The sequence below is a fragment of the Acomys minous genome (assembly GCF_964271855.1).
Source record: "Acomys minous genome assembly, chromosome: 13".
Taxonomy (NCBI): Eukaryota; Metazoa; Chordata; class Mammalia; order Rodentia; family Muridae; genus Acomys; species Acomys minous.
In genome coordinates this window covers 104824497-104847166 of record NC_140495.1, presented here as the reverse complement: position 1 = coordinate 104847166, position 22670 = coordinate 104824497, and the positions used below count along the sequence as shown (strand labels likewise).

General features: G+C 51.5%; 1 protein-coding gene across 6 annotated transcripts in view; it reads left to right on the top strand.

Annotated features, from left to right (window-relative positions):
• The window catches only part of AGPAT3 (1-acylglycerol-3-phosphate O-acyltransferase 3), an 80914-nt gene that overhangs the window by 11616 nt on the left and 46628 nt on the right, over positions 1-22670 (top strand). For 2 of the 6 annotated variants that reach the window (XM_084752485.1, XM_084752483.1), the window contains 2 exons: positions 11363-11423; positions 12070-12229. The exons of 1 other annotated variant lie outside the window; for it this stretch is intronic. The gene's annotated coding sequence lies outside the window, so the exon portion shown is untranslated. Of the gene's footprint in view, positions 1-11362; positions 11424-12069; positions 12230-19629; positions 19752-22670 lie in introns of those variants that run through there. 3 more of the 6 variants (XM_084752482.1, XM_084752481.1, XM_084752486.1) reach the window with 2 other exon arrangements.

Below are 22670 nucleotides of genomic sequence, written 5' to 3'. Positions count from 1 at the left end.
CCAGAGGTTGGTGTCAGTTGTCTTCCTCTTTTGTTCTCCATCTTATATTTTTGAGACAGCGCCTTTCACTGAACCGGGAGCTCCCTAATTTGCTAGGCTGTCTGTCTGTCAAACCTTAGGGCTCTTCCTGTCCTTGCCTCCCGGCACCGAGGTCACAGTTACAGTCCCTAAGCCTGGCTTCTTACATGGGCGCTGGGGATCAAGTTCAGGCCCTTATATTTGCAAGGCAAACACTTTACCATGTAAGCCATCCTCTCAGCCCTTTGATTTTTTTTTTTTTTTTAAGATGTGTTTTAACATCCTAGCTCTATATCTGCCATGGGGACAGTTCTGTCTGTTGGATGAGCCATCCTTTTCCTGAGTTTCCATTATCTGATCCTACAGAACCAACCGCCCCAGACACTGGGCTCCATCATGGCAGATCGCTTCCCTGTGGGCCAGAGGGTTGGGTGTCACTCGGGGCTACTCAGACTCCCTTCTCCTCACTGTGGGCCGTGTGGCGCCAGGTGGCTGCTGTTTTCTGTGAAGGCCCCTCTAGGAAGGAGCTGGCTCCAGATTCCTTGTGTGGATGTCACCAGGAGCAGGTCCTTTCCCATTTGTGCCAATAGGGTACCTTGCTCCTTGATGCCAGCACACGAGGGGGGAGAGGGGGAGAAGAAGAGGGCCAGAAGGGAGAGGGGGTTGGGCTCGGGGAGGAAGGGAGAGCGCGCAAGCCAGTACTTTAGAGGACAGAAGCGCCATGATGTTATCTTGGGATCCTTACATTCAAGTTCTTACAGGAGCCCAGATGAGTGACCCTTCATCTTCTACCCATGAGAAAGGCAGGCTCTGCGTGCTGGGGAGAAGGACCAGGCCCATAGCTCGGGGGAGGAGGAGAGGATGCAGTGCCCCTGCCCTGTTCCTCTCAAGTTATCGATTTCTCACTACAGTGCCATTCTGTCTCCTGAATTTATAGTCCTGTGCTTCAGCCAGGACTCCGGAGGCAGAGGCAGGTGCATCTCTGAGTTCGAAGCCAGACTGGTCTACAGAGGAAGTCCCAGACAGCCACGGCCATAGGGAAACCCTGTCTCAGAAAACAAAAGAGTCCTGTGCTTCATCTGGCTGGCGGTCCCCTCTTCATCCTGGTCTCTGTCTCACCAAGGAGACTGATAGGTTCTCTGGTCATCACCATCATGTGTGTTTTTCAGTCACTCAGTCTCCTACACTCAGGTTTTCCTCCTGCTAGGTTGAAGGTGAGGCTCAACTCTGTGTGTGTGTGTGTGTGTGAGAGAGAGAGAGAGAGAGAGAGAGAGAGAGAGGAGAGAGAGAGAGAGAGAGAGAGAGAGAGAGAGAGAGAGAGAGAGAGACAGGCGGGCGGGCGGACGGACGGACAGACAGACAGACAGACAGACAGACAGACAGAGATCTATGGACCTGAGTGTGATTCCTCTGGAGCCATCCACCCGTTTTTTGAGGCAGGGTCTCTCACTGAACCTGGAGCACCCCAAGACCTCAAGATAGGATCCTCCCGACTCCGCCTTCACAGAGCCCCCAAGTTTAACTTTTAGTGTTGTCTGAGAGTCTCTGACGCTCTTTCTTCCTTACTGGTTCTACCGTCTTTATCTCTGCTCTGTTCTGTCGTGTATTTTGGGACATAGGGCTTCCTTACTCAGTCCTAAGCATGCTAAGATTTCTTTATTCTCTCTTTACAACCTTTTTTCTTCTTTTTAGACAGGGTCTCTTTGGTAGCTCTGGTTATCCTGAAAATCACTATGCAGTTTGAGGGTAGATAGCCCCGAACTCACAGAGATCCACATGCTTCTGCCCTCCCAAGCACTGGGATTAAAGGCATGCGATACCACATCTGGCTCATTCTAAAATGTCTTATTTTTCTGTGACTCTCAGGTCACAAGCCAGGCTAGCTGGCCTCTGAGGGATCTGCCTGCTTCTACCTCCTATCCCCATCTCTAGGATTATAGATACACACCCTTCCCCTAGTTATTTATGTAGGCCCTGGGGGTCTGAACTCAGAAGTGTGTTTCCATTGACCTGCCCAGGCTACTGCGCTCACATTTTGAGTGAGTGTGCCTGCAGTCTCCTGCAGAATTTGTGGATAAGGCTTTCCCCGATATCCTGAGCCAGAGGTGGAACTGAGCTACAACTGTTGTGGACTCACAAAGGCTAACTGGGTAAGGGACTACTAAGGAGGAACTCTGAGAGTGAGAAACTACTACTGGTGGTGGGTAACTCTATAGAAGCCCAGAGGGATTAAACAGTGTCGAGCCACTGAAGGAACAGCACACTTAGGTGTGCCAAGTGACTCAGCTGTCTTGGGGGAATTCCATCCCAGTGTCAAACTGCCTGTGGAAGACAAACACACATTCCAGGGAGTTAGGTGCTGATGGCGGTGGCAGCGCCATTCCCCATCAGCTTGTCACTGTCAAGGGCTCCTAACTAGCAGGGCACATGGCTGCAAAGTGCCTTGATTTTTCACAGACTGTCTGTCACAGACTCAGCAGGCAATGCTACAGTTTCAGTTGTTTGTTTGTGTTTTTTTCCAATGAGTTGTTGGCAGCTGAAGAACCGTACACAATGAGCACACACCAGTGATAGTTAAATACCGTTGTTTTTATTTTATTTTAGACAAGGGTTAGCCCAGATTGGTCTTGAGGTTGAAGTTTCCTCCTGTTTCAGGCATCTAAGAGCTGGGGTTATAGGTATGTGCCACTTTGGCTGCTAGAATTAAAAAAAAAAAGATGGTGTGTGTGTGTGTGTGTGTGTGTGTGTGTGTGTGTGTGTGTACACACGTATGCATGCATGCACAGGCACACACAGCCACTCTGGTGTGTATGCCCAAGGAGGCCAGAAGAAGGTGTTGGACACCCTGGAACTGGAGTTGGAGGTGGTTGTGAACTGCCTGACATGGGTGCTGGGAACTGAACTTAGGTGCTCTTAACCGCGGGGCCCCATCCAGCCCTGTGAACGTGATTCAAATACAGTTCTAAAAAGATGAGTGTGTGGGGTCTGGAAGCTGGCAGATGGCTCAGTTGATAATTGTAGAATACATATAAAGAAGCTGGGCACAGTGTCACCTGCTTGTAATCCTAGCACTGGGGAGGCAGAGACAGGTGGATCCCTGGGATGGCTGGCCGCTGGCCTGCCTACCTAATAAGCTCTGGGCTAGTGGGAGAACCTGTCTCAGAAAAAACGAGGGCAGGAGCTGGGCCTGGTGGCACACACCTTTAATCCCAGCACTCAGGAAGCAGAGGCAAGAACATCTCTGAGTTCAAGGCCAGCCTGGTCTACAAAGTGAGTCCTGGACAGCCAAGGCTACACAGAGAAACCCTGTCTCAAAAACCAAACCAACCAACCAACCAACCAAAAACCCAGGGGCAGGGGTAGACAGATGCTCAGTGGTTAAGGATACCGGCTGCTTCTGTAGAAGACCTGGGTTCAGTTCCCAGCACCCACATGGCAGCTTAACCATCTGTAACTGAGGGGATCTGACAGCTCTTGACTTCTGTTGGCTCCTCCATGTACATGGTACACAGACATACACTCAGGCTCACACATGCGTGTATAGACACGCACACATACACACTTGTACATGCACACTCGCACACACATGTACATGTGAGGGCACACACACACACACACACACACACAGGAATTGTTCCTAAAGAATAACAACAGGGTATCCCCTGACCTCCACATGCACACAGGCTAGAGATGTTTTCCTCTCATCTTGTAGACGCAGGAAGTAGCGTTTAAGTGAAGGGAAACTCTTGGGTGGCAGTGTGCTGTGCTTCCTGGCCCTGACTGAGGACGATCTTTGGAGTCCATTCCTATCCATTCTCAGGGTCCATACGCCCATTCCAGTCATCCCTGTTTTAACAAGGGTCCTGGACCCCCTTTCCGCTTTCCTCTGTTCTGTGAGCCTTGCTGCTTTGACACCCTGGGTCCCCTGCAGCCCCTCACCTGTCTTACTCCAGGCCAGCGCTCACTCATTCTACTCTGTGGTGAGTTGGAAGTCACAGTTCAGTGGCTGGATTCTCCATGGCAGCTCCTGAGACGTCACCTCCTTTTCCTCTGTGCCTTGACCCTCCCTTTTCCTTCAGACTTCCCTAGGTTCTACTGTTTCCCTTGTCTTACTAGTGACATACCTGCCTTCCACTGAATGTCTCCCCGATGGACCTCCTTTGTCTCCTCCATCTGCGTTAGCATGCGCACACACATCAAGCATGCCTTCACAGCTGCACCATCACAGCTGCACCATCACAGCTGTGCTATCACAGCTGCACCTTCACAGGGGTGCCTTCACAGCTGCACCTTCACAGCTGCACCATCACAGCTGCGCCTTCACAGCTGCGCCTTCACAGCTGCGCCTTCACAGCTGCGCCATCACAGCTGCACCTTCACAGCTGCGCCTTCACAGCTGCACCATCACAGCTGCGCCTTCACAGCTGCGCCTTCACAGCTGCGCCTTCACAGCTGTGCACTTCTCTGCAGCTCTCTTACCGATGTTCATGCTCTCACTGAACTAGTTGTCACATTAGACCATGAAGGCTGCATTAGGCCCTGTGCCTGGGTCTTCACAAGCACAGTGCTGTGGTTTTTCATTTTCATTCATTTTCTAGTTCCAAAAGCCAGCAGCCTAAGCTATCTCTTACTCACTGTGAAATACCTCAATAGCATTGTGTGTGGGTGCCCTGTTTGCTCACCTCTGCAGTGTGAATGGGTGGCAGGTGACTGATTGACTGTGTGGGGTGTTCGTCTCTGACCTCCTCTTGAGGCCATGTTGGCATGAACCCTGACTTGAAGCTGGACCATGGGTAATGTGCCCTAGGATACTACCTCCCTTCTGACTGTAGCCTCAATGCATGGCTCATCATGTGTATGAAAATGGCGTGCACATGCACACAGGGCGTCATGTGCATGTACTATATGCTGTGTGACTCTTCACTTGGCTACCTAACATGGCAACCTTCGGAAGCAGTGACCTTGGCCAGTGACTGGCACATTGAGGAGGGACAAAGCAGCAACTTGGGATTGAGTCTGTAGGAGATGCCCAAAACTGGCCATAATTTCCAGGGAGCCCCAGAACCTTCCTCCTCTTGCCTCATCCCTTTCTGCTTCCTCCACAGGCAGCTAAAGAGAATGGTGGTCTCCTGTTTCTCTCCTCATAGCAGCAGGGCATGTGACACCCATGCTGGGCACTCACCCCACTGCAGGGACTTGGCGTGTGGACATTAGCTCTGCCGCCCTAGCACTGCCCTTTGCCTCCTTGGGTGTTTGCTATGGCACAGCAGTGGAGCACCATTCCTTTTCCTTGTTGCTGTGTCACGCATGGCTCAGCGAGTCTGAGAGTAGCATCCTGGTGCCTGTCGGGGTGTTATCGCTGCTTGCAAGTCTGTGGCTGTCTGACCAAGCGCTCAGGTGAGGCTCTCTGTGCATCTGTCCTTGGCCCTCTCCTGTCCTCACTTGCTGAGCCAGGATGGTGTGGGAGGGCTGTGCTCCTGTACCCCTGGGATGGTTGTGAGGCAGGGCCTTAGACACTAGTCCAGTGCTAAGCTCAGCATCCAGGCCTTCTCATCAGGGAAGGGTCTAATGGCCTGAGAAGAGAATTTCCCAGTTCATTGGATGCGTGGAGATAGGTCACATCCACAGCTGGTGCCTCGTGGAACATAACTGGGGAGCATATAATTGCATTCACATAAGACAAGTTTATTAGGAGTGATTCTGTCAGTTGTGCTGGGTCCCGCCAATTACATCTACCAAAAAGAGTGTGTAGCTGGGCGGTGGAAACAGGCATTTGGTGACCATCGTTCTGATAGGTTCTTTTATGCTGTCCCTCATATGTGTGGAGATGGATATGACAGGCTGCACCTAAGATTTAAAAATGGAACCCACCTCCATGTGGGAATGCTCGGGCACGTCCATGCTGGGGACAGAAAGGTTCCATCCAGCTCAAGCTGCCCAGAGAAGGCAGAGGGGAGGGTAGTTGCCGTCCCTGGCAAGGTGGTCAGGGCAGAATTCATCTTCCTGCCAGCTGGGTGTTGGGCAGTAGCATTTCTGGAGACCCAGTGCCTGGGAAGCCAGATATTTGACATCTCTATCCATCTGGGAATGAGGTTCTGAGCTCTAAGAACTGGTGTCTGGTGAGGCCCACTCAAGAGGCAGCAGTGTGCCCCTTCACTCTGACAACAGATGTCCCCTCCATGAGCATCCCTGATAAATAGGGAGGCAGCTGTTGAACATGATCCCTAGGTAACTTTGGTGGTGTGCACATCTGGATGGATTACAGGAAGCAGCTGCCCAGTTCTGCCTGCCAACTCTGCTCTTGGGATCCTAAGGTGGCTGACTAGCAAAGTCCTCATGCAATGCCTGGGTTCCTGGCACTCAGATCCAAATGCATGCCAGGCAGCTGTCACCCCGTCCGTGTCTGCCGGCAGCTTGAGAAGGTGCTGCATCTCCCTTCTGTGTGAGGCCCTGAGCTGGGATGTCTCTTCTTTATGTGAGCTTCATAGCACAGATACATGAGATGGCAGGAAGTGAGTCTGGACTGTGTGGCTGTGACATCAGTGGCGGGCTCCTTGTTTCCTCCTAGCTGTAACACCCACCTCTGAGCTGTACTCTGACCTCTCAAGGGCAGACATGGTCCAGTCCCTCAGAGGCACGCAATATGCGGTTCAGCCAGACCCAGGTTCATATGCCTTCTTCCGCAGCCCTGAGATCCTCCACCAGGCTTCCTGTGGCTGAGTCCTGGGTATGGGGTCCTAGCACCTGTCCTGATGAAAAGCAGGTGCCCTTTGTAACTTTAGCAGCTAGACCCCATGGCAGGATCTATGCCAGCAGGCATGGGCCTGTCCCTGTTTTCAACTCAGCTGTGCTTGGCAGCTCTATACAACCACAGAGCTGGAGCCAAGTCACGTGCCCATCCCTGGCTCCTGGTACTTTCCCTTGGTTCCTCTGGCTGGCTCCCCTAATGCACACCCCTCACCCCACTTTTCCCATGCCCTGGAGAGATCTATCGGTGAGGGACTGGGTAATACTTGTCAGTGACAAAGCTTCTGTGACCGACTCTATCAGCACGCTAAACCTCACTTTCTGCTCAGCGGAGCATGTCCTTCTAATTGCAACAAGCTGTGGCCACTAGCTCCTGGCCTGCTGGGGCCCCACTTACCTGGATCACTGCTTGGGGACCCTTTCCTGGCTCAGCGTCTTTTCCCAGTGGCTCTGGGTGGTCCAGATGCTAGGCTGGGAGGGCTTGTGCTTGTCACAGAGGGATTGAGAGTGCTGTGGTTTGTCCTTGAGAGGGGGATATCTGGATAATTTGTGATGTGTTTCTTCTCAGCTCTCCTTGTCCTCCGTCATCACAGATTGTGTGTTATCTTTCCCTAAAAATGCTGAGAGTGAGTTTTGCTGGCACAGCCACCTTGTTTGCTGCTTTACTGCTCTGGAAGACTTGCAGCCGACTGTGCTATCTGGGAGCTGGAGGGTCTTACTGTGTTCCCTGTACAGCTGCCAATCTCGGCTCCAGACAGAAGGGGCCTGGCAAAACAGCCAGGTTGTCAGAATTGAGCCTCGCTAGGGGCACGCAAAAGCCAGGCCTAGAAGTGTTTCTGCGGCATTTGGAGCAGACTGGATGTGGATTGGCTGCTTGATGGTATGAGGGGAAGGCGCATTCGTCCTGCACGTGCTTCCAGGAGAGCCAAGCCGGGTACATGGGCGTCAAGTAGCACCAGGTCTAAAAGGAGTCCTGTAAGGCAAGAGCACAGGTGTGTGCACACACATGACATTTGGCAAAATGCTAAATTTAAACTAGATACTGACACTCAGGTGTTTGCTACTATAGCTTCAACTCTACAGTTTCCGTTAAGAAAGCTGGAGAGCCAGGTACATTGGCTCACACCTGTAATCCCAGGATTTGGAAGGTTGACTCAGGAAGATGATGAGGGCAAGGCCAGCCTTGGCTACATAGCAAGTTGGAGGTTAGCCTGGCTACCTGAGACTGTGTCTCAGAAGACTATAAAAGAAGGGGGCTGCCAGGATGACTCAGCCTTGCAGACGTTATGACCTGATTTTATCGCCAGCACCCACTTAGAAAAACAAGTATGGGGGTGCATGCCTGTGACTGGCATCCCAGCACTGGCAGGGATGAGGGAAGAGAGGCAGGAGGGTCCCTGGGCTCACTGCCAGCCCATCTAAGTTAATCAACGAGCTCCAGGCCAGTGAGAGACTCTGTGTTAAGGCAGGTAGATGGCACATTTACATACACACACACACACACACACACACACACACACACACACACACACGGGCGGGTAGGAGGCTGAGACTGGGGTGGCCATGATGAACTGATTCAGCTCTGTGAACTGCAGAGACATTAAGAATGCCCATTGCTTGCTCTTCATCCAGCACCAGTTTGTAGGTTATTCCAGTCCTCCTGCCTCAGTTTCCCCAGTGATCAAACCATGCTTGTAAACGGATGTTACCACCTTAACCAATTGGGCTGTTTCCCTTTGATTTATTGATTAATGTTAGATAGTCCAGCGTTGCCATGGAGACCCAGCTTAGCCATGCTCCTTGATGAGTCACTCAGTGACTCTTCTGTGCATGGACGCACACGGCAGAGAGATTGTCTGGTGGTGGTGCTCGCTCTCCCTCCATCTCTCATTTTTTTCCTGTTTGTAGTTTGTACTCTGTCCTCTGCAGTGCTGGAAGCCTTACTTATAAAGGCAAAAATGACCAGACTTCATTTTGGGGAACTATCCAGGGGCCTGTACCCCTCTCCATGATCAGTTCCCGCTCCTACCATGTCGCGGTGTAGCTAATCCTTTCTTGTGTTTATTATTTCATCACTTTTGTCATTAGCACCATGTCAGGAGACCAGCTCTTGCTCTGCCACTCTGGATGGCTCCCACGCTCGTGACCTTCGTTTCGTGCTGCTGCCTCCCAAGGGCTGAGGCCACAGGGCATCATGTGTTCAGTCTACCCATTTTTCCCTTTTATGCACTTTATTTTTTTTATTTTTTTTTATTTTTTGGTTTTTCGAGACAGAGACTCTCTGTGTAGCCTTGGCTGTCCTGGACTCACTTTGTAGACCAGGCTGGCCTTGAACTCACAGCGATCCGCCTGCCTCTGCCTCCCAAGTGCTGGGATTAAAGGCGTGCGCCACCACGCCCGGCTTATGCACTTCTTATTTTATTTTTATTTTGTTTTCTGGAGCTGGGGATTGAACTTTGTGTGCCTGGATTTCTATCTGAGAGCCTAGAACCCACATAAAACTACTGGGCACAGCTGCTATAATGGAAGTTCTGGGGGACACATTGGCAGCCAGGCTGGCCTGACCAGTGACTTTCCAAGCTAGTGAGAGACCTTGGTTCAAAGGAGGTGGATGGCATTGTTCTTTTTTTTTTTTTTTTTTTTAAGATTTATGTATTTATTATGTATACAGTGTTCTGCCTGCATATACCTTTGCAGGCCAGAAGAGGGCACCAGATCACATTATAGATGGTTGTGAGCCACCATGTGGTTGCTGGGAATTGAACTCAGGACCTTTGGAAAAACAGACAGTGCTCTTTAACCTCTGAGCCATCTCTCCAGCCAGATGGCATTGTTCTTTAATTTCTTCTGTTTGTTTTTGAGACAGGGTGTCACTATGTAGCCTTGGCTGGCCTGGAACTCACTCTGTAGACCAGACTGGTCTGGAACTCATAGAGATCCTCTGTCTCCCTGGTGCTGATTGTGTTAAAGGCACACTACCCTCAACTGTATTATATATAATACAGTGTGTGTGTGTGTGTGTGTGTGTGTGTGTGTGTGTGTGTGTGTGTGAATGTTCTGCCTGCATACATGTTCATACACCATGTATCTAGTGCCTGCAGAGGCTAAAAGAGGGTGTTGGATCCCTGAGAACCGGGCTTAACATATATGACTGTCGGCTGCCATGTGGATGCTTGGAATTGAACTGGTGTCTTCTGGAAGAGCAACCAGTGCTTTTAACCACTCAACCATCTCTCTGGCACACGCACATGCATGCATACACACACACACACACACACACACACACACACACACACACACATATTTTAGAGTAAAACATACTGGCTGGCTGGGATTGATTTGATCAGTTAGAAGTACAGAGGGATCAGTGTAATCAAAGACATGATGCCTTGTAAAAGTAAACAAGGCAAAGAACAGAACATCAACGGGACTGAAGTGAGTGGGAAAAAATGTGAAGTTGATTTCTACAAGAAGGTCTCATGTGGCAGGAAAAAGTAAGGCCTTGATTTGTCCAAATTTGGCAAAAATTGAAATCCAGGAAATTCACCAAACCCCACTCTAAAGAAATCCACTAGGCTTCTTACCATGAGCTGCTGAGGCCGGTCAGCAGCATGGGGACGCACTGGTGGGCTCCTGTCACTACAGAGGGGCAGAGCTGCTAGTGGACCGGACTTTCCTCAGGAGTACATGGACCAAAGACAATGTAGATGCAGCTTAGAATAGCGGGGTGGCACACACCTCTGATCCCAGCCCCAGGGAGGCTGAGGCAGGAGGATTGTGAGTTTGAGGCCTGCTCTCTTCTCATGAGGATACTAAGACTCAAGACCCAGTCACTGTCCAAAGCACTGCTGACTGCACTGTCATGGTGGGTGGGGACAGACATTCACTCTGCAGCACCCACTCAGCAGAGTGGTGTGTGGCCTTAAAAGTGAATGTGGTTGCAATGAGTGACAATGCACTGTAGGTGAAAGATACTGTCACAAAAAGACAGATGCTATATATTCCACTTATAGGAAGTTGCTAACGTTTCCAGTTTTCAGAGAGAGAGGGCAGCATGGGTGCCGGGGGCCGGGATGCTAGTATCCCTTTAGGAAGATGGGACTGCTCTGTGGGTGGACATGGCTGCCATGCGCATGTGCTTAGCATGTCCCAAACATGGTCAAGATGGTCAGTCTTGTGTTGGGTGGATTTTGCCACGGTTTAAAATGGAGGCTTTGGGCTGCCGATCCTCCAAGGCAGGAATGTGGTGTGGCAGGCCTGACAGGAGCCAGAGCAACACAAGCTATGGAGAGAGTGGGCAGTGGCTCCATGTAGGACAGCCTTTGGGGCAGAGAGAGGCTTTCCTGCTGTTCAGGGCAGATGCAGCCCACCTCCGCTGCTTAGGGGCCCCGCAGGTTTCCTGCAGTGTCCTGGCGGGTAGCTGGTGCCTGTCTGGGTCTGTTCATTGGTGAGTCATTGGCTAGCCTCCTGCTGTGCACTCCAGGGGGATGACCCTGTAATTGCTTGAGTCCCTCGGGAGGTTCCTGCCTCGCTCTCAGTTTTCCTGCTTCTCCTAAGCCCTGCATGCCACATTCATGACCACGTCTTCCTCTTCCAGGCCCTGCAGGTCGGACTCCCTTGAGGACAGCCATCACCTGGCCCTGCTACCCTGTGCCTTGGTAAGTGAAAAGAGCACAGTGGGCTTCAAGCATGTCTCTCTGTGTATTCTGTGCACAGCCGGGCTGTGGGCCCCCCTGTGACAGGGGCAGCTCCAGTTAGTGAAAGGTCCCTGATCTTTGACCCCGGAGTCCCTGCTCAACTTAGATAGGACTGCTAGGACCACCTGAACCCTGGGCATGGCCAGACCTTGATAGGCCCTCTGATTTTCTTAAAGGGTTTGTATTTTAATGCTCTCTGTGGTGGTGGGGTGGGGTGTTGTCTAGAGCTGGGGATGGGCTGGTAAGCTAGGACACTGGGCTGAGCCAGCTGCCTGGACACAGCTCTCTCATAGCATCCCCTCAGCAGAATGGCCCCAGAAGCACACTGGTCTCCCTGAGGCCAGCTGATAGCCACCTAGGCAGGATCTGAGAGCATGTGGCACTGGGGTCAGAGTTACTTCCTGACAGAAACAGGGCAAGTGCCTCTCCTTCCAGAGGCCACAAGGGCTGGCATTGGTGGAAAACTGGATTCATTAGCTGGGTCAGTCGGGCAGTGGGTTCTGGGTCACCAGGCCTGAAAACAGAGCCCAGCTCTCTCTGTGACCAGGGTGGGACATTTCTCCCTGCTCCTGTGTCCTCTTCCTTTGGAGTGTCATGTCATCACCAGGGCCTTTTAATGAAGGAGCTTGAGCCACAGGCTCATCTTTGGTGGTCAACTGTGGATCGGGTAGCTTCCTGCCTTTCCTCCATGACCCAGAAGACCATCTACAGAGTGGGCGCTGTCTGCACAGTGGATCCCTGGGTTTGGACTACAGGCTCATGGTTAGGTCAGTGTCCTGGTTCTTGGCAGGCAGTGGGCAGGTAGTTTAACTTTCTGGGCCAAAATTGTAGCCAAGAGTATGCTGAACTCACTGTTTTATTTATGACAGCAACAAACACGTTTTGACTAAGAAGGAGCTGGGTCTTTGTGATAATATGTGCCCGTTATCCCATAGACTTGGGAGGCTATGGCAGGGTGTCATGTGTTCCTGGCCTGTGTGGGATGCCGAGTGAGACCCTCACTTAAGTCCTCCCTCTCTCCCTCCCCATCCGGAATGTAATTAGGATTCTTGCAGCTGGTTCTAGTCTCGTGCCTTTTCTGTTTATAGTTGTGATTCCCTGAAAATAATACTTAGCCTCTCCTTTGCCCCCAAATTGAATGGTGACCACAGCAGCTCTGACTGACTGGAGCTCTGGGCAGACCTTCTCCAGCACGCACGTGCGCGTGCACACACACACACACACACACACACACACACACACACACACACACATGCCTCTCCCTCTCTCTCTCTCTTGCTGTTTCTGCAAAGTGAACACTGCTTATGCAGAGCTACGTTGTATGTATTATGCAGTACTCCTCACCAAAGACATAGGTATTCTAAAATCAAGCACCACTATGGCCGTACGTGGCTGCAGGCTTCCCACATGGGCCAGTGCAGGAGCTGTGACTCTTCTGAGTCTGCGTGGCAGAGCTCTGTAGAAACTCAGCTGTGAGGGGCACTGGCACTGGGTGTACCTCACCATGGGGACAAGGAGTCTGGTGTTGCCACATCTGAGGGCTGGGAAATGAGTTAGGAGAAATGCCTCAGTTTGGCAACAGTGCTGGACCCAGGAAAGCTAGGAGTGACGCCCAGTTGGATCTATAGTGTAGTATCTGGGGGTCAGCTCACTGCCCATGGTGCATTGACACTTGACTCTCAGTAAGAAGCAGGACAGGAAGAGCTCACAGATGGCCTTGCGCCTGTCTGCCCCCACTGTCCATCACTAATTTTGAAATTTATAGCAACAAATTTGCTTCCTACAACAACTAGTATCTCTTTTTTTAAAAAAATACAACTTATGTTTACTTGATGTACATTGGTGTTTTGCTGTACACAGGTCTGTGTGAGGGTGCCAGAGCCCCCGGAACTGCAGGTACAGACAGTTGTGAGCTGCCATGTGGGTGCTGAGAATTGAACCTACGCCCTATGTGTCCTCTGGAAGAGTGGCCAGTGCTCTAAACTACTGAGCAATCTCTCCAGCCCCCAACGGGCATCTTTTGAAAGCTGTTCAAGGGCCAGTAAGATGGTTCAGTGAATCAAAGGACTCCTTTCTGATAAGCCTGACAACCGTGTGACCACAGGAAACCACATGGTTGTCCTTTGATCTCCACATGCAGGATATGGCATCCAATACCCCAAAATAAATAACAAATAAATATTAAAAAATAATAACTGTTCAGGTAACTAGCAAGCATCTGAAAAGGTGCCTGTTCTAGGGACACAGCCCCGTGTGTGGTGCTGGAAGACCCAACGTTCAGAGAGCCTCGGGGTGGGAGGAAGTACTACAGAGTTCAGTGAGACTCTCCAGGGTGTGTGGGAGAACTTACCTAACAGCACAAAGCAATTGGCCAAAAAGGATCTGATGCCAGCTGGATCAGCAGTTGGGAGGGGGTGGGCGACTGGAGGGGGTGGGGATGTGATCCCTTAGGGACACAGAGGACTCCAGGAAGTGTGGCCTGTCCTGAGCGGAGCCCATCTGAGTCTATACCAGGCGGCACTACTTCCCAGCAAGGCCTAACAAGTTATTTCCAGCTGGGTTGGGAAGGGGCAGGAATCTTCAGAGGAGTGGAGCTTTCCAGTGGGGCGGTTGGGGGACAAGGCTCACTTAGGTCATTTAAATGCTGCAGCCCAGGTGTGTTGCCTTGGTAAAAAAAAAAAAAAAAGGTCTCAGACAAAGGTCTGAGGTTGTAGGAAGTGAGCAGCTGCTGGGTGGGTGCTGGGGGCACAGGGTTCCCTCCAGAAGCAGAGGAGGGGAGGTGAAGACTAATACATATCCCCCCCCACACACACACACAGGGGCTGTATGAGGGGAGAGCAAAGGGCGCAGACATCACCCTGCCAGGCTGTCTAGTAATGGCAGACAGCCTGCAAAGGGAAGCACTTTTCTTGAAAGAAGAGATGAGTCTTATCTGCTCTGGGTGGGTGGGTAGACTGTCGCCATGCAGACACAAAGGGTAGGAAGCCTGATGTGTAAGCAAGTTAACTTTGTTCTCAACACTTACAATTTTAATTATAGAACTAGCATATGCTTGTAAAAATTGAACCAGAACCAAATATAATAAATAAAGCTATGTTCCTTACTCCATCTAGAATTTCGGTCTTCTGGGAAGATCCACAAACCCAGAGGGCTTTGTAATTAATCTTCAGAACTCATAAAAATCTAAGCCCATACAGACAGGCTGTGTTTGCAGAATGCTTACAAAGCATGTATAAGACCCTGGGCCTGAACTCACCACTGACTAAACCAGGCACACTGACTCTGCCTGTGCTTACAGCAGTCAGGCTATGGAGGCAGGACAGCCAGGAGATGAAGCTCTTGTTACAGGTCACGTTTGAGAACAGCCAGGGCTCAGGCTAGGCTGTACCTTGTTTCAAACAAGCAAACTAAAAGCCAACCAAACAGTTACCTAAACGTAGTTCTGTGTAGCAGCCATTGAAGCTTTCTAACTTTCAGCTTGCATAAATCTGCCTCCTTAAAAAAAAAAAAAAGGCTCTTCTTGCCGGGTGGTGGTGGCAGCAGCAGCGCACACCTTTAATCCCAGCACTTGGAAGGCAGAGGTAGGTGTATCTCTTGAGTTTGAGGTCAACCTGGTCTACAGAGTGAGTTCCAGGACAGCCAGGGACACAAAGAAACTCTGTCCCTCAAACCCCCCAAAAAACCAAACCCCAAAAGGCCTTCTTGCTTCACCACTGCCCCAGGGTGTACTGTTTATTTGGGCGCACTCTCACCCACACCTGTGCCTCTGATGGCTTTGGGCAGTTAACTGGAGTGGGCTGTTGAGCTGTAGTGCCTGAGGTTTAGCGAGCAGCGTGGAGCTGACATGCTCATTTCCCCATGAGGGCCAGAGGCCACCTGCCCAGATAACTTGATAGGGTTGGCCCATACAACCCTGCAGGCTGCCCCAGCAGGCTGTCTCCGTGGAAGTGGACTTTGCCTTCCCTGTTGTGTAGAGCTGGCTGGCTCCCTGCATCTGTCCCTCCAGCTGGTGCTGTTTGTAAGTTTCTCGGGTGACAAGTGGCTGCAGGAGGAGCCTGATCTGGCCTCAGACTCCTTCCCTCTGAGGACTCTGTTATCTGCACTGTGCCCCCCGTGCGTAGAACACAGGTAAAGGGCTGCACATGTGTGCACCCTCTGGCACTACAGCTTGTGCGGATGGTGCCCAGCAGCACCTCCTCCTGCAGCCCCCTTTGGCCTCCATCTGCTGTGCTGGGCCTCGTGGCCGCTCTGATTGAGTGTCCTGGGTCTTGTCTCATGGCTGCCATCTGCTGGGCTCTGCCCAATCATGGAATATGATGAGCTTCCACCTGAACCCGGGCCTCACAGCGCCAGCACACCTCGCTAGGCTGGGTCGGCTTTGGATGGAGTGGGGCTCTAGGTAAAGCCATAGGAGGTGACATTCTCCCATCGGTGTGTCCTGGTCATCCTCACTGGTGTGGGCCTTTCCTTTCCCCTGATCACTCAGTGTGGACCGGAATCAGGAGGCGAGTGAGCAAGAACAAGGGACGTGGAGAAGTGTGTGGCCTCCAGCACAGGCTATGAGGCCGGCGAGTGGCTGCAGAAAGGCAGAAGCTAGCATGTGAGGCCACACTGCATTTCTGCCCTTCACTGTCTTCCTATGAGGAATGTCAGCTGCTGTGTAGACCCCGGGAGAGGCTTGGGGACTGTGTGAACCGGAGGAGACAGGTTGTGTGCACAGAGAGCGCAGCACTCCGCACCGAGGCCTCTTGTGGCCTTAAGAACGTCTGAGACTTCCTGAGACAGCCTGTCACCCACCGGTGCTGAAATTCTCCTCTTCACAGTCTCCTCCTCTGATCTCTGTTTAAGGTGAGCTGCAGTGATTCCCCCTGCCTCAGCCTCCTGCGTGCTGAGGTGGCAGGCAAGTGCAGTCTTAGCAGTTCCCCCTCTTGTCCTTCCTTAGCATAATGGCCATGGATGGTTCCAGAAAGAAGTCTCTGTGACAGGTGGCCTTCAATACTCATGCAGGTTGGACTTCAGATCTGCTTTTCCTAATATTTCATAAGACTACCCTGTTATTTCTCTCCCTTTTTCTTTTACTGCCATTACTCACATTGATTGATTTTCTCTAGTTCACCTTCGATGTCCGGGACAAAGCAGCCTTGATGGCATTTTGGCTTGTTGCATAAGTCTGGGGCTAATCTGTAGGCTGTCTTATCTGCTCCTGGCTGAGGCAGACCTTTCCAAAGGGCCTCTCTTGTTCCTGGCACCTCCTGCAGTTCCTCTTAGGAACTTGCTGACGGGAGCACAGATGCCCCTGGCAGAAGGCAGAGCAGAAGTGTCAGCTCGGGTGACTTAATCCTAAAACGTATATGGGATATCGTAAATTGACTGCGGCATTACTGTTTAACGGGGAAGCTGGTTTGAATTTGGTTAGACTGCTGTCCAGTGTTCACACAGAAGAAGTGCCACAAATCCATTAGACCTCCTCATAGCTAAACCTGGATGAGCTGTCACCTCGGAGTGCTGCTGGCCCTGATGGCCAAGCTCCTCTGGCTCCCACAATTCCCCTCCCCCTCTTCTGAGGGGTTCCCTGAGCTACCAGGGGAGGAACTGGATGGAGACCTCCAACCTAGGCTCTCTGCTTGCCTAACGTTTGGCTGATGGGTGTGTGCGTCTGCTCCCTTCAGCTGCCAGAGGCAGCCTCTTTGATGATACCTGTTCTAGGCACCCGTCTATGAGGAATCGGTTCATCGATTTTTATTTTTATTTTTTATTTTTGACAGTCGCATTTGGTTCTCCCCTAGGTCTCTGGGCTATCCCACCTCTACTTCCCGGTCATCCAGGCAGTGTTGGGCATGGGCTCCCTCTTGTGGTGTGGGCCTCAAATTAGAGCTCTGCGCCCCAGCGCATCTTACAGGCAGGGCAGAATGCAGGTTGAAAGTTTTGCTGCTGGCTTGGTGTCCCAGTCCCATCACTGGAAACCTTGCCTGGTTACAGAAAGTGAGTGGTTCAGACTCCATATTCCTAGGAGTCCTCTTTAGGGTCACCTTCGTAGATTCCAGGGAGTTTCCACTGCACTAGGTTTCCACATCTCCCCTAAGAGCCCCCCAGTTCCAGTTGTGTCTCCCTGTGCTCTCTTCCCCCACTCCTCACCTGCTTCCTCCTCTTCCCACCCCCTGCCCCAGGCCACCTGCCAAATCTATTCCATTTCTCCTTCCCAGGGTGATCCATGCATCCGTCCTCCACTTGGTCCCCCTGAGCCCTCCATATTACTTAGCCTCTCTGGCTCTGTGGATTATAGCGTGGCCATCCTTTGTTAACAGCTAATAGTCACTTATAACTGAATGCAACCCATGTCTGTCTTTCTGTGTCTGAATTATCTCATTTGGATTTTTTCTAGTTTCATCCATTTGCCTTCAAGTTTCATGATGTCATTTTCTTTTAACAGCTGAGTGATACTCCCTTGCATAAAAGTACCACATTTTCTTTATCCATTCTTCACCTGAGGAACATCTAGATGGTTTGCAGTTTCTGGCTATTATGAATAAAGCTGCTATAAACATAACTGAGCAAATGTCCTTGAGACATGGTGGAGCATCTTTTGGTCATATGCCCAAGAATGGTACAGCTGGGCCTTGCTGTAGATTCCCAATTTTCTGAGAATGTGCCAGATTGAATGGTCATCATCGTTAGACAAGTTTGCACTCCCCTTGCTCCACATCCTCGCCAGCATGAGCTGTTGCTTGTGTTGTTGATCTTAGTCATTCTGACAGGTGTAAGATAGAATCTCAGAATAGTTTCAGCTGGGCATAGTGGCGCGCGCCTTTAATCCCAGCACTCTGGAGGCAGAGGCAGGTGGATCACTGTGAGTTTGAGGCCAGTCTGGTCTACAAAGCAAGTCCAGGACAGCCAAGGCTACACAGAGAAACCTTGTCTCGAAAAACCAAAAAAAAAAAAAAAAATTTTTTTTTTTATTTGCACTTCCCTGGTGGCTAAGGATGTTGAACATTTCTTTGTATTTCTTGGCCATTTGAGATTCTCTGTTGAGAATTCTCTACCCCACTTTTTAATTGGACGGTTTGGTTTGTTGATGTCTAGTTTTTTGAGTTCTTTATATATGTTTGATATTATCCCTCTGTCAGATGTGGAGGCGGTAAAAATCTGTTCCCACTCTGTAGGCTGCTGTGTCGTCCTGTTGACAGTGTCCTTTGCCTTAGAGAAGCTTGTCAGTATCATGAGGTCCCATTTATTAATTATGGATCTTAGAGCCTGGGCTGTTGGTGCTCTGTTCAGGAAGTTGTCCCCTGTGCCAAGGGTTCTTCCCCACGTTGTCTTCTATCAGGTACAGTGTATTTCATCAGCCCTCTGCTCACATGGCGGGGCCCCTCTGGTCACCAGCCGCAGCCCAAGGCCACAGTGGATGACGGATGACAGCTCACACTAGCCCTCATTAGCATGCCAGGGCAGGACAGGGAGAGCTAGCTGCTTAGGAACTTCCAGGCCATGAACCAAATGTTATAAGGAGCTGCATTGTGAAGCACCATGAAGTATTAGAGACTAAGACTAAAAAGCACCTGGTTTTTTATCTCACAGCCCAGTGGCTGTGCCTTGAGCTGCAGGATCCCCTTCCAAGATGGCCCCCCCCCTCATGGCAGGGAGGGGGAGGGGCAGCTGTTCTCTGGGCCGCAGGGACTCAGTCCCTAGGCCTGCTTGCCTCTCACTGCTGGTTCATGTGCGGCCCAGGCACACTTGGCCTTTTCCTGTTGACTTGTTCACCTTAAACCCCCATTTAGTGCTTGTCCTGTCCCAAGAGGCCTGGCTGTTGTTGAGTGCTGCTGAGCCATCACTTTCCTGGACACAGCTAATGGTCAGGAAGCAAGGAAGATGGTCTCAGGAGGGGGCAGGAGCCCTCTGTCCTTCACTGCATTGTGAAGACAGGCCCTTTCCAAAGTTGCCGCCACATACACCTCCACCTTCCATCTGAGCACCACGTAGCTGTTAACAAGGCTTCTGATTGGGTGGCTGGCCTGGCCAGACTCAGGCTTCATTCTGGGCACTTAGATAAGGACCTTTTTCTTGTGAGGCCCATTTTTGGCACTGGAGCAGGGCACATGGATACTTGATGGGTGTGGGGAGGAGGCTGGGCCTTACTCCAGGCCACACCCCTGCTCTGCCTCTGGTTCAAAAACTAGTCTGGTGGGATCAGGTCCTGCTCCTCGCAGCAGTGGGAATAAAGGCCAGCCCATTCTGCCTCCTGACACCTTTGGAGCCACCTCCAGCTCTGCTGGGCACCTGCCGCCTGTACAGGTAAGGGTGACTGTGCTCCAGCCCCACCTTGGTGAGGTTGGTGTACATACATGGTACTGAAGGGGAGTCATGGAGGCATCTCTGAGACCCTGCTGTCTTAGGGCCACCCTTTGATGTGTGGCCCTCTCCAGATCCCCCGCCTGCACCCTGGCTTTAGATGAGGGTCCTTCTCCACTCTGGTTTCTGGGCCTGTGGTTTTTCCTTGCCCAACTTCCAAAGCAGGTCCCTCCAAAACTTGAGTGACTGACACTTGTCTCTCATGGCCTGCTGGCCTCCTTCAAGTGCATCCTTTGGGACGCCTGCCGCTGCCGCTGCCGCCGCCGCTGCTGCCACTGCTGCCATGGTAGCAGGAGTGCCTCATCTCTTCTGTGCAGACAGATGTCACCTAGTAAAGGAGATGACATAGTCCGGCTCTCGATGAGGTAGCTTCCAGCCTTGCACAGCTGCTGTGCCCTTGGAAGGCAGCAAGACTAAACCTAGCCCTGAGTTTGACTGGCCCTGGGCTGCACAGGGTGGGAAGGAACACAGCAGTGCCTGGCATCTTTCTGATGCTCACACAGCTGAGCTAGCGTGTTGAGTGTACTGGGTGGATGAACCATGCCTTTCGGTTAATATCCTCCTCACGTTCTTAGCCTGCTCACGGGCGAGTGCCGAGTGTAGGCTCACAGTGTCGCTGTGTGGTTTGGGCGGGTGCTGAGTGCTGCTGCTATCGTTCATCCTGATGGACCGGTGCCTGCTTGCACGACACTCTCTCAGCTCTGTTCTCACGCTTGTGAAAGAGCTCTTGGATAACCAGTATTTGGGTAACCAGCCTCATGCTTGCAGAAGCTGGGGGGTGCCACTTGCTGTCTTTTGATGAGCCAGTGTTTCTTTTGAACCCCACCATCAGCTGCAGTGGGGTTGAGGGAGGGGTGTCCATTCACTGGGCCTGAGCAGAGCTGTGATCTTGGGCCTGGCATCCACTTTATTCTCAGGTGCCTGCACAGGGCCCATGAGTGGGAAAGCACTGTGACCTGTAGGGCCTTCAGTAGGGTATGTTTTTATACTGCAAAACTACCCACGTCTTTAAGAAAGAACTCTGAGATATGCTGTGGAGGGGGGCGGGGCGGTGGTGAGTTCCACTTTTGCTTTGAGGAGTGGAGAAGCCCTTGGATTCTGTCTGTCCTTGCATTGGCAGTTGGGAGGGGACCCTGGGTACTAAAGGGTGTCAGAACTGTGGGTGAAACATCTTATATCTGACCATCGCACTCTCAAGTGCAGGCTTGTCTTAGAGGTGGAGTGTGAGGGCAGATCCCTTGTCTTAATTAGATGCTAGCTCTACTACCAGGGCCACAGGCAGTCAGCCATCCAGCAGGGCACAGATTAGTGTGAGGGGAATGTTAAAAAGGGTCCTTTCTCCAAGGTTCAGCCTTCCCTGACCCTCAGGGATCCATCCCGATGGACACCCGAGCCGCAGGTGCCGCCAAACCTATGGGCGTGGTGCTAGCATACCCACAGTGCACTTGAATTTAAAGATTATGTGCACAAAGAGACAAACAGCAGCTAACACAATCACTAAGAAACGTGCAGCATGCTATAAGAAAAAGAATTTAAAACATATGTTGTTCACACCTGGAATTTTGCATTGCTGTTTTGAACCATGGAAGCTAAACCATGGGATGGGGTGGGGGAGGGGGGTCTTACTCAGAGTCACCACCTGACGGTTTCACAATCAGGTACCGGGTAGTGATGATTGTCATGCCAGAGGGAATGGTGGGAATGGGTGTGCACAAACATGTCCTGGCCCCCAGGAGCAGGAGTAACAAGGCCTGGCTTGGGTTCAGAAGACATAGCTTCACCCTAGCCCCTGAAAGCGCAGGGTGCTGGGAGGCTCCAGTGAAGCCATAGTATAAAGCAGCAAGAAAAGAACGTTCCTGGGTTCTTAAAGCTACACAGCCATCTTGGCAGACTCTAGAATGCACACTCGATGGCCAGTACAAAAGGTGGATGGGGTAGCCTCACTGCCTTCTTCTGCATTAACCTCTGTGAGGCAGGCAGTCTCCCTCTCTTGTGCTGGGCTGGGCCTTTCTGCAGTACTGAGCTGTAATCTAGCACCGAGAGAGAGAGAGAGAGAGAGAGAGAGAGAGAGAGAGAGAGAGAGAGAGACAGACAGACAGACACACACACACACACACACACACACACACACACACACACACACACGGCCTCTCAACATAGCCTTGGCCGTCCTGGAACTTGCTCTGTAAACCAGGCTGGTATTTCCTCCTGGCTGGACAGGTTAGCTTAGGAGTATATACAGTATGTAGACAACATAGAAGGCCCATTAGTATTGCTTGTCAGGCAAGAACAATGGAAGAAGATTCCCCACCCCCAAAACAACAGGAGCAGAACCAATGTGCGTCCTCAGGGTGGTGGCGACTGTTTGGCCACTGATAAGGACACATACTTGGAGCAAGGGCTGTCGAGGCTGAGTTCTGTCAGCAAGCAGAACCAGGCTAGGGGGAAAGCTGGCAAGTGGCTGTGGCCACTGGGGTAGGGAAAGTAAAGGGCTGTCAGAGCCTCTGCCTCTGAGGCAGTGCTTAATACTGACTGACAATGCATGCTACTTCTGGGACTGGGGACAGGCCTGGCACATCTCTGATCAACATGTAGCTCTCAGGATTCCACCTACTTGTATTTGATCTACTTGGGATGCAGTTCATCTCGGGGCGTCTGTGGGGAGATAGGTAAATTTGTGTCCTACCAAGTACATGGCGCGAGCAGGGACATGGCTGTGGTGCTGTTTGGAGGCCAGAGGGACTAGGCTAGCTGTGGACAGAGCAGGGATGCAGGCAACAGGCAGAATGGCCAAGTGGCCTTTCTAGATACCCAGCAGGGGACATCAGAACCCCTGTGACTCGGGACCCGGTGCTGTTCCAG